This window comes from Panicum virgatum, chromosome 9K (assembly GCF_016808335.1).
Source record: "Panicum virgatum strain AP13 chromosome 9K, P.virgatum_v5, whole genome shotgun sequence".
In the NCBI taxonomy this organism is placed as follows: domain Eukaryota; kingdom Viridiplantae; phylum Streptophyta; class Magnoliopsida; order Poales; family Poaceae; genus Panicum; species Panicum virgatum.
In genome coordinates, this window is record NC_053144.1 from 33,052,373 (window position 1) to 33,064,424 (window position 12,052).

Here is a 12,052-nt window from a genome sequence, read left to right on the forward strand (position 1 = left end):
TGAACTAAAATAATAGGGAGACCGCTTCTCCAGCTGACGGGAGAAGCCCGTTCACCTAGGTGGCTTTATGTACATCCTACTCCCCAAGCCGAATGTGGAGGATTACTAGGGCTCGGACAGGGCTGTCACTATTTGATGGCTACCTCTACAAACCGTGGGAAAGGGTGACATCCAGCAACACTCATCTAGTCTAGACACCACGTCCACATTATTAAGCAATACTCAAGCATCCCGCGCGGAGCCCCCATCCTCCAGATGGACAGACATCACACTATAGCAAACATACGAATATTGGAGCAGTTGATAGAGTTCTAAGGCCAATATGTTAACCATCGCAAGCACAGGGCGATCATGCAATGCAAGCATCGAATGATAATGCAATCAGATCATGAAGCATATATCCGATAACTTAGAACATACTTCAAGCAGATATCGGTAACCATAGTCTAATTCTATTACAAACAGCCGAATATTACAAGAGAGAACTAGAGATGAACCCATACCAGAACTCCCGAGCAACTTTGGGGACTCAATGACTCCTATACTTCTCCTAAACTCCACTAAGCCTATAGACTAAGAAAGAATGCACTTGAGGTAACGAGAGGTCTGGTGTGTGTGTTCTAATCTCTAACCCCCAACCCCCTGCCCCATGTATTTATAGGAGGGAGCCACAACCTCTTTCTCCAAGAACTGACATGGGGAGCCAATGGGAGACCTCCACATGGCTGAGCTAAGGCGGTGGGTCCCATGGGCCACCAATGTTGACGGTCCTTAACTGCTAAAATCAACCGTCAACTCCTGGAGTTTTTCATGTTAAATAATAACCAAACTTAGATATAGGGCTTGTAACTAATCAATTCCACGAGTTTTGGTGAATTGTCATCTGCAGACACCCATATCTGCAAAGCAGGGAAAACACAGGAGAACACACAATAAAATGCACGAAATATTGCTATCCAGATATGCCACTTACAAGGAGGGCCCACAAATCAGAGGAAACAGGCGCGCCACGCAAGATGCACCTTAGAATCCAAGTGCGGGCCGACATGTCAGCGTCCACGAGAAAGATGCACCCGGGGAAGGTCCACTTGGGGTCAGCCGACCCTAGGGGTTGGCCATACCTGGACTGATAGTCAAGGTGCAGCTCGACGTGGAGTAGCCCCTACTCATCCTTATCCCGGGGAGATAAGGTTTCCTTCTATAGGGACACGTGGGGTAGCCCCTACTCCTCCTCCACCACTATATAAAGGGGGGGCTCCTCCCCACTCTCATTAACCAAGCAATACACATTTGGAGGGGAAGAGTAGAGAGGCTCCACCTCTTTGTATCCTTAGCCTAGGGAGTGTATGAGGAAGGAGTTCGGAGAAGAGCCGGACTTGTTGGCGTCTCTTCGGTTTTGTACCTCTACATATACAATACGTTTGGATCGGAGTACATATCCGGGTTCTTCTATTCGGTGAGTTCTAGTTTACTTATTCTTTTGTTCTCATTCATTCACGGGTTCATCGTCTGTTCTTGTAGCGGATACTCTAGAAGAGGGCCCTTGATGTAGACGGGATAAACCTATGCGACTCTAGAGTAGTAGTTGAAGGCATAGGCGTGGTGTTTGGGCCTTAGATTACCTTTGTTTGTCTCGAGCTCAGCTGGCATTGTGGGGTAGTCGGCAGGTGGTGAAAGCCCTGTCCATCCGCTACGGAGACAGTCTGCGTGGTTAGTGTAGTCCCCCCACCTGGGTTTGATATAGAGCGATACCGGATATTCCTTGGCAGACCAGGGTCAGACCAGTGCCTGAAATGAGCGAGTGGAAATATAAGTTTATCTTCACTTTAACCCATCCTTAGATCAGAACCACACTATCCTAAGGTCTCTCTATCTCTCATCTTCTTCGGGGTAATCTAGTTAGAAGACAGTTACACACTCGTTCCTCATGGAAAATACGATACCCTGAATACTCCCAGGTTTAGTGCTACAACAGTATTTCCGTGCGCTTACGGATTTCTCTGTAAGTGTTAAGAAATACCAACAAGCATTTCTGGCGCCATTGCTGGGGAACAGTTGCTGTAGTTATCTTCAAACCTAGTTTGCCCGTGTATCTTTTCTTTTACCTTTTCTTTTCTTTTCTTTTATCTTTTCTTTTCTTTTTATCCTTATACCATGTCAACCTCTTCTATCCACCAACTCTCTACCTCCGAGGATGAGTTCTCAGAGCCATCAACCTATTCGAGACCTTTCATGTCTTCTGGCTATGAACTCCATCCTCACATCATTGCCATGGTTCGGGCACAAACCCTCTCTGGTTTAGAAACCGAAGATCCCGACATTCATTTGCAAGTATTCGAGGAATTGTGTTCATGCTTGGTAATACTAGGCATATCACAGGAAACCTTGAGGTGGAAGTTGTTCCCTTTCTCTCTTGTGGGGAAGGCAGAACAATGGTACACTCACAACGTGAGGGGTATGATCCAAGATTGGGAAGAGCTCTGAGATGACTTTTGTCTCTCGTTCTCTTCTTTATCCCATACAGCCTCTCTTCGAAGTGAAATCCTTGCATTTGAACAAATGGAGGAGTCCATAGGTGCGGCATGGGCATGATTCTCACACCTTTTAGCTATGTGCCCAGACTGGTCTATACCCGAAGATGTATCCTTGCACATCTTTTACACGGGTTTAGACATGGACTCAGCTGATGATCTCAATATCGCTGCTGGAGGTTCGTTTGCACACCAAACTCCAACAGAAGGAAGGGAAATCCTAGATTGCATTTTAAGAAACTCTTCTCTTCCTTCCTATCATTGCAATCCCTAGCACGAGTCCTAGTCACACCATGAGAGCCCCTCATCAGCCGAATCCATCCCTTCACCTCCTAGACCCCAAGATTTGTCTGATGAGTTCTCTCCCGAACCACAAACAACGAAGGAAAAGAAATCCAACCTTCGAAGTTCTCTTCCAAATTCGAGGATTACCTTTATGAAATCCTTACAAACACCTCGAATTACCTTTGTGATAGGAGACCTACGACATCTCTTTCTTCTCCCAGAAAATCCATGAACGAGGAATGCTTGGAGGGAATGAAACACTCTTTTGAAGCATTTCGAATTAGCTCACCCTCCACAACCATTTCTTTTTCAATAAGAGGAATTGCTGTAGAAGCCCTTTATGACCCCACTGCCGAGGCATGCATCATGTCCGAATTCCTCAAAGACACCTTCATAGGAAGCATGCCTCTAGACCCATCCGACAGACTCTTTCGAAGTCCTTCAAGACTATTCTTTGAATGTCGAGGGATCACACGGGCAGTGCCAGTCAAGATAGACAAAATCAAGGTTCTCTTAGACTTCCATGTCTACCTGATTGCGATTTTGATCTTCTCATGGGCTCCCCTTTAGAAGACTTTATCCAGGAAAAATCATCGCAAGGGATCCTCAGTTATGAATATTGGGAAACTACTTCCACCCCTCCTATCACTTACCCGAAAAATCCATTGGCGAAGCCTTTTCCCTACTGTTGGCATTTCTTAACATTCACAGAATAATCCGCAAGCGTACGGAGATATCGTCGTAGCACTTCACCCTTGAGTATTCAGGGTATCGTATTTCCTTGCGAAACGGAGGTACTAACCTCCTAACTGGTTTGTCCTAGGACAAACAAGAGGTAGGTAGGCAAGGATAGAAAGGATTCCTATGGCTTAGAGTTCTACTAAAGTGTGGTAGCGCTGTTGTCCCAGGTTGTCGCTCTATGAACCAGTCCTTATGGAGAGTGGCCAACCAAGCACTAAGCACCGTGCTGGCCCCCTAAACCATGTTTCTACAAAAACCATCTTTTAACTAGACGTGAGCCACTCATCACAACACAGAGGGCCACTCTCAGAATTAAGTTCAAGTAAACCATTAATTAAATTAATTAAAAGGACCAGAATGTGTTATAGCACAGCAACCTAGCACAACTAACCAAAATGCAACCCAAAGGTATATATAAAGGATATAGAGTGGCTAGGACAGTCCTTATAGGCATACAATTTTAAATGCAGTATGAAATTGTATTTAAAGTGATAGGTGGTGTTCATGTTATACTTGCCTTCCTCGTACTACTCCTGCTGCTGCTCAAAGTGCTCGGAAGACGGCTGCTCCTGGTACTGGTACTGGGGCTCCTCCGGTAGCTCAACGTCTACTCACGAACACATGGCCAAAAACAATGCACAACATAAACATACAAGCAAACACTAACAAAAGCTAAGAAACAATACATCAATACATAAAAACAGCACACTAAACTAGTCTAAAATTATTCTACGCATTACAACGATCGCGGGGACATAAAGAACGCCTAAAACGGAGCTAAAACGCATAATCTAGGCTAAAAACAAGTTCTAGGGGCTTATCTGCGAGAAAAACTAGGTTCCAGGGGGTTTTCTGCAAAAATTGAGGACTAAAACGTAATTAAACCTTAGCTGCAGGGGTTAGCACGCAAAACTGCCAAGGGTGGACTGCGGGTTCTCATTTAAAGGAACTCAGGGTGTAAAACGTAAAAGCAGGGGCGGATCTGGAAATATTTTTGAACACTGATGGACTGCGGGTTGAATCTCGAAAAGCTAAGGGGCTCTTTAGCAAATGAGACAGGCCGAACCGGTATCTTTGAATTTGGGCGCTCGGATCTGGATCGGATGGCTCGGGTTTGATGGCCTTTGGATCTAATCGCGTGCGTCCGAAACAAATCGGACGGTCCTGGGGCTTTGGGCGCGCGGGGCGGCGGCGCGCTACCGCCGCCGACGAATCCCGCGGCGGCGCGGTTCAGGACTTGCCGGAGTTCACCAAAACCGGTGCTCCGGGGGTCGTTTCGAGCGGGGTTTGGGTCGGGAAGGTACTACGCGATATGCGTAATCCACCCGAGGCAAAGGAACGGTGGATTGGGGCCTGGTCGGACCTTGGCACGGCGAGGGGCGGCGCTGGGCCTTGGAGCTCGCCGGGGTGCGGGGTGCAGGCCGCTCTTTGGCTCGGATGCGCGTGCAATAGGGTCATGTGACTTGCGCAAGGCTCGGCACGCCTGTGCAGAGGTCGTGCGAGGGTGCAGGGCTGCAGACATCTGCCACGGCGGAGCTGCGGCGGCGAGACGCCGGCGTGCGAGGTCCAGGCTCCTAGGTGCACCACGGGCTAAACTAGCTAGCGCAAAAGCAAAAGAAGGCCGGGCTAGTGCTCACCGAGGCTTGGAATTGGGGAAAGGACCGGCGCAGGGGTGTTGACGGCGAAGTCCGGCGGTGGCGCTCCGGGCTGCACGCGGGCGGAGTCGATGTAGCAGTGCTCCGGTCCTCTGGACTCCACGGGGAACCTCGGGGTCGATCTGCGAAGCCGGTGAAGGGGTCAGAGAGGTCCAGTGGCCACCGGAGATGAAGGATTGTGGCGGCGCAAGGACTCACCGGCGTGGAGGTCGCGGCGGCGCCCAGCTCCGAGCAGAGGCAGGGTGGCAGCTAGGGTTGTGGGGCTGTACTGTGGGATAGGCTGGACGCAAGAGGTCCGCGGGGGTTTAAAGAAGGCGCCGGGGATCTTGGGGAGGCGCGCCCGTCGTGATCCCGGCGGGGATTGCGGCGCGGCCGTTGCAGCGCGGGGAAGGCGGGGGTGGGGATGATAGGCGGGCCCGCGCTGTCAGCAGCTGGGCGCGCGAGAGCGGGCGGTGCGCATCGCGCGGAGGAGCGCTGACGGGTGGGCCACCCTTGTTTGGGAGAGCGTGCGCGCGCAAGTGCTGAGAGCGAGAGCGGGCGGTGAGAGCGTGGAGGGTGCTGCGCGAGCTGGGCCGTGGCGCTGCGGGTCCGTGCGGAGGGTGAGGGGTGAGCGGGTCGCGCTGGGCCGTGCGGGATCGGGCCGCGGAGAGGGGTTGGGCCGGGGTTGCTGGGCTGGGTTTGGGTTCCCTATTGGGTTTCTATTTTCCTTTTCTTTTTCTTTTTCCTCTCTCTTTTCTATTTCTAATTCAAACAAAGTTTGAATTCAAATACAAATTTGAATTCAAACCACACTCAATCAATTAAAGCTATGCACCAGCATGAATGCAACGCCAAAATTTAAACCTATGATAAAATTTTAATTACTTAAGGAACAAAATTTTAGATTAAATGCAAGTCTAACACAATAAACCTTAGAAATTTAAATAAAGCCAATTAAATTTATTATAAAATGCTGGAATTAAATTAGGGTGTTACAGACCCTACCCCCTTAAAGAAATCTCGTCCCCGAGATTTAGCTGGGCTGGCTAGCAAAGAGATCTGGATATGTCTTCTTTAGCTCATCTTCTCGCTCCCATGTAGCCTCAGCTTCACTGTGGTGACTCCACTGAACTCTGCACATCTTGATGCGCTTGTTCCGAGTAACCCTTTTTTATGTCTCCAGAATCTTCACCGGATGCTCAGTATAAGTCAGATCTTCCTGCACATCTACTCCATCCAGTGGTGCCTGCTCCTCGGGCACGCGCAGACACCTCTTCAGTTGAGATATATGGAAGACATCATGAACTCCTGAGAGGCTGAGAGGTAACTCCAGGCGATAAGCAACTTCGCCTTTCCGCTCTAGCACCTTGAATGGCCCCACATACCGAGGTGCTAACTTCCCCTTGACATTAAACCTACGGATTCCTCTCATCGGAGACACCTTCTGGTATACATGATCACCAACACTGAAAGTCAGGTCTCTCCGTTTGCCATCTGCATAGCTCTTTTGTCTGCTCTGTGCAATCCTCAGATTTTCTCGCACAGCCTGAACCATCTGCTCTGCATCATCTATGATCTTAGGGCCAAAAAGCTGCTTCTCACCAATCTGATCCGAATAGAGAGGAGTCCTGCACTTTCTGCCATACAATGCCTCGAAGGGGGACTTCTTCAGGCTGGCCTGATAGCTGTTGTTATATGAAAACTCAGCATATGACAGGCACTTATCCCAACTAGTACCATACTGAATGGCACAAGCTCTCAGCATATCCTCCAACACTTGGTTAGTTCTCTCTGTCTGCCCATCTATCTGAGGGTGATAAGCCGTACTGAAACGCAGCTTCGTATCCAGCGAATCATGGAGCTGCTCCCAGAATCGAGAAGTGAACTGAGACCCTCTGTCAGATATAATCTTCTTGGGCAGACCATGCAAGCAGACAATCCGAGAGATGTACAACTCTGCAAGTCTAGCACCGGAGTAAGTAGTGTTCACTGGAATGAAGTGAGCAACCTTCGTCAGACGATCCACTACTACCCATATGGTGTTGTACCCCTTCTGAGTACGAGGCAATCCAACAATGAAGTCCATAGTGATTTCCTCCCATTTCCACTCTGGAATCTTCAAAGGCTGTAACAGACCTGCTGGCCTCTGATGCTCAGCCTTGACACGCTGACAGGTGTCACAAATAGCCACGTACTCTGCCACTGAACGCTTCATCCCATACCACCAGAAACGTTCCTTGAGATCATAATACATCTTCGTGCTGCCCGGATGAATAGAGTAAGCTGTATCATGGGCCTCACTCAGAATCAACTTCCGGAGATCCTTCACATCTGGCACACAGATCCGGTTCTTGTACCACAAAGTACCCTGATCATCCTCTCTGAAGTGTGGAGCCTTGCCCTTCTTGAGCAACTCACGGATCTCCTGCAGCTTCTCATCTTCTTTCTGATGCTGCCTGATCTCTGACTCTAGAGTCGGTACTGCCTCAAACGCTGCACTGGAGGTTTGATGCAAGAAGCCCAGACTCAACTGCTCAAACTCCTCGCATAACTCTGGAGGCATCTGGAAAGCCACGGCCATGTTGACATAACTTCTTCTGCTCAAAGCATCTGCTACAACATTGGCCATGCCCGGATGATAGTGAATCTCCATGTCATAATCCTTGACCAACTCTAGCCATCTTCTCTGCCGCATGTTCAGCTCATTCTGCGTGAAAATGTACTTGAGGCTCTTGTGATCAGTGTAGATATCACACTGCTGCCCATACAAGTAATGCCTCCAAATCTTCAGAGCATGCACAACTGCGGCTAACTCAAGATCATGAGTGGGATAGTTCAGCTCATGCCGACGTAACTGCCGTGAAGCATAAGCTATCACTCTGCCCTCCTGCATCAGAACACACCCAAGACCATCCTTCGAAGCATCACAATACACCGTGAACCTCTTCGTCTGGTCTGGCAGAGTCAGGACTAGCGCCGTAGTCAACCTCTTCTTCAGCTCATCAAAGGCCCTCTGACACTCATCAGTCCACACGAAAACCACATTTTTCTCCAGCAAAGAAGTCAAAGGCTTCACGATCTTGGAGAAATTCTCAATGAACCTCCGATAATATCCAGCTAAGCCCAAGAAGGACCTGACTTCCTTTACTGTTTGCGGTGTCTCCCACTCGAGCACATCCTTCACCTTGCTCGGATCAACAGCAATGCCTCCTTGAGAGATAACATGACCGAGGAATGGAACCTCGTCAATCCAGAACTCGCACTTGCCGAACTTAGCATACAGCTGATGCTCTCTCAATCTCTGCAACACGAGCCTCAGATGCTCTTCATGCTCTTCCTCTGTCTTGGAGAAGATCAGAATATCATCAATGAAGATCACCACGAAGACATCCAGATAATCCATGAAAACCATGTTCATCAAGTGCATGAAGAAGGCCGGGGCATTAGTCAAGCCGAAGGACATGACCATGTACTCATATAGCCCGTACTTGCAAGTGAATGCCATCTTCGGAATATCCCCAGGACGGATCCTCAACTGAAAATAACCCGAACGAAGATCGATCATCGAGAATATACGAGCACCTCGAAGCAAATCAAAGAGATCCTCAATACGGGGCAGTGGATGCTTGTTCTTGATGGTAACTGCATTCAGCTCCCGATAATCCACACACATTCTCTTCGAGCCATCCTTCTTATCTACCAGCAATAATGGAAAAGCCCAAGGAGAGAAGCTGCGATGGATATAGCCCTTGGCTAGCAACTCATCAATAGTTTTCTTGACTTCTTCATGCTCTATAGGTGCCATACGGTAAGGCCGCTTTGCAATAGGAGCTGTGCCAGGCAAGAGATCAATACAAAACTCAATGGCGCGTTCAGGCGGCATACCTGGCAGATCATCCGGAAAGACATCCGGGAATTCAGACACCACGCGAATACCGTCCGTGGGTCTAGCCTTCATCTGATGAAGAAATCCCGAAGGCTCCACTGCACTGATAACAACTTCTTGGCCACTGGAAGCTGATAGCAAGACTGTCCTCTGAGCACAATCTATCCGGACTCCCCACTTGGCTAGAGTCTCCATTCCCAGAATGACATCAACGCCCTTGGTGTCTAGCACCATCAGATTAGTACAGAACTCTACTCCCCTCAAGGAAACACTGACTCTCGGGGCAGAAAGTGTGAGACCTCAACTGTCCTCCCGGTGAAGATACTAACAGGCACCTCTTTAATGTGCTAGTATGAATACCATGATGCTCGACAAAAGACTGAGTAATGAAGGAATGCGTAGCACCAGTATCGAAAAGCACTGTAGCTGGATATGAATTAACCATGAACGTACCAATAACCACGTTGGGAGCCTCGGCCGCTGACTCGGCCGTCACGTGGTTCACTCTGCCCAGAAGTGGCGCCCTGGGCTGAGCTGGGTGCCCCTGCTGTCCCGCCTGCGCCTTCCGGGGGCAAGTGTTGGCGTAGTGCCCCGGCTGGCCGCAGTGATAGCAGGTGCGAGGGGGTCCCTGAGCCTGCTGTCCGGCAGGAGGAGCTGCCTGCTGTGGAGCCTGAGGTGCTGGCGGAGCTGGTGGAGCAGTACGAGCCGGAGGTGCCGGTAACCTCAGGCCCTGACCTGCCTGCTGCTGCTGTCGAGGTGGGTACTGCTGCGGTGGCCTCTGCTGGTACTGCTGAGGAGGCCGGTACTGAGGCCGCTGGTACTGCTGGGGCTGCTGGAGGCGAGGATGAGTGTTGCTGCTGGAAGCAACGGGGACAATCTTCCTCTTCTTGTACTCCATCTCCAAGTGCTTGCGCTCAGTGTTGAGCGCGCTGTCAACCAAATGGTTGAAGTCGTCGAAGCGGAGGTTGAGCAGCGCGTACTGGAGGTAGTCCTCAAGGCCCTCCATGAAGTGCTCCTGCTTCTTGCGGTCATCCGCAACATCGGCAGGGGCGTAGCGAACAAGCTGCAGAAAGCGATCACGATACTCCGTGACCGACATAGTCCCCTGAAGTGACAAAGACAGATAGATATCGAAGGATTAATTCATGACTCAGAAAGATGGAACAAGGGGGCATTAGCTCAAAAGAAACCGTTGAATGATTATATCTGAGATTACCTGCTTCAGTGCAAGGAACTCCTTCTGCTTCATCTTCATAACGCCCGCGGGGACGTTGTGGCTGCGGAACCGCTCCCGGAACTGGAGCCAGGTGAGAGCCTCGCTGTCCTGAACTGGGTGGGACTCCCACCAGTCCAAAGCTGCCCCTCGCAGCTGTCCTGCTGCGTACAAGACGCGCTCACGATCATCGCACTTGGCGATGTCCAACTGGCGCTCCACTGCACGGAGCCAGTCGTCAGCCTGAAGAGGGTCGGACGTGTGAGAGAACATCGGCGGGTGACCCCTCAGGAACTCGGCACGCCTGTCGCGAGGCTGCGGCGGTGGAGGAGGCGGAGGCTGAGTGTGAGCCTGCTGAAGAGCCTGAACCGTGTTGTTCAGGGTAGCCATCATTTGCATCTGGAGCTGGAAGTACTGCTCCGGAGTCAGAGGAGGAGGCATCGGTGTAGGGAAACGGGTAGGCTACGCTAGCATCACTACCGCATAAATCCAAGATACTTGCGAGTAGAAGATCATAGATCGTTACCACTAGACGCGCAGCGCAGCGGAAGAAGTCGCGCGTCAATGTAGAGGAAGTAGTCGATCACGTCCCACGAACCGAGCTCCTCGTACTTGATCCCAGCAGCCGATCAGCGCAGCAGTCGCAGCAGCGCCTCCACGGAGTCCACACGTACGGGGATGAAACGCCGGGCGTCGGTGTGCTAGCACCGCACGCACGGCAAGGGCGGCGGCCGAGAGAGAGGGAGGGGCGGCGGCTAGGGAGGTGGCGCGGCTCAGGTCATCGCCCCCCTAGCCCCTCCCTCATATATATAGGGCGTACTAATGGGCTTCTATCTCATAGGCCCATTAGTAACCCTAATCCCTCTTGGATCAATATCCACTTGGGCCTTTAAACCGTATTGTGATGATGGGCTCTTGGGCATATCACCAACAATCTCCCACTTGCACTAGAGACAATCATACATGCAAGCTTTCCAACATTCCAAACCCCTTAAGTGTGTGACCCGTTAGGTTCATGTGTAGGTGGTCGTGATCGGAAATCATTTCCGAATCACAAGTCAATAGCGGCACCTAGCAGGGCATAGTGACTCACAAATACACATAAAGATCATATCGGCCGAACCATAGATATACTCATACACCGATCCCTTTGCCACACGATACCAGTCAAGCTCAAAGCGAGATGCGTGCCACCTTTGTGATAGCTCGACCATTCTCTCGATCTAATAGTGGATTCTATTCATAACTAACCTTTAGTCATCATGATTAACTCTTTAATCACTTTGGCATGGCCATGCACTTTCAAATCCAACTATCTCGAGGGGCCCAGAGATATCTCTCCCGTTATCTAGGAGGGGCAAATTCCATCTTGATCCGCTCACATCCCATTCCATGTTTCATGACATACCTGTAAGCTGCTTTTGTAACTACCCAGTCACGGAGTAGCGTTTAGCAGCCCCAAGATGCACCACTACACACAGTGAGAAACAATGGCGATCTCAGGTCTAAGGATTCAGTAGGTATAACACTCAAGAACAACTGATGGCACATACAAAATAACAATCCCAACATTGTCTTGGCGTGGGTCAATCCAACACCATGTTCACCAACATGTGTCCACATCATTAATCCGATATCTCCATATCCATGATCCGTGAAACATGATCATCAATTAATGCATGTGCTAGTCTCAACGTCGTTGTTGTCCCACACAACGACATAAACTAGGGATAATTTAGAATCATATCATTTTCAACAAAGA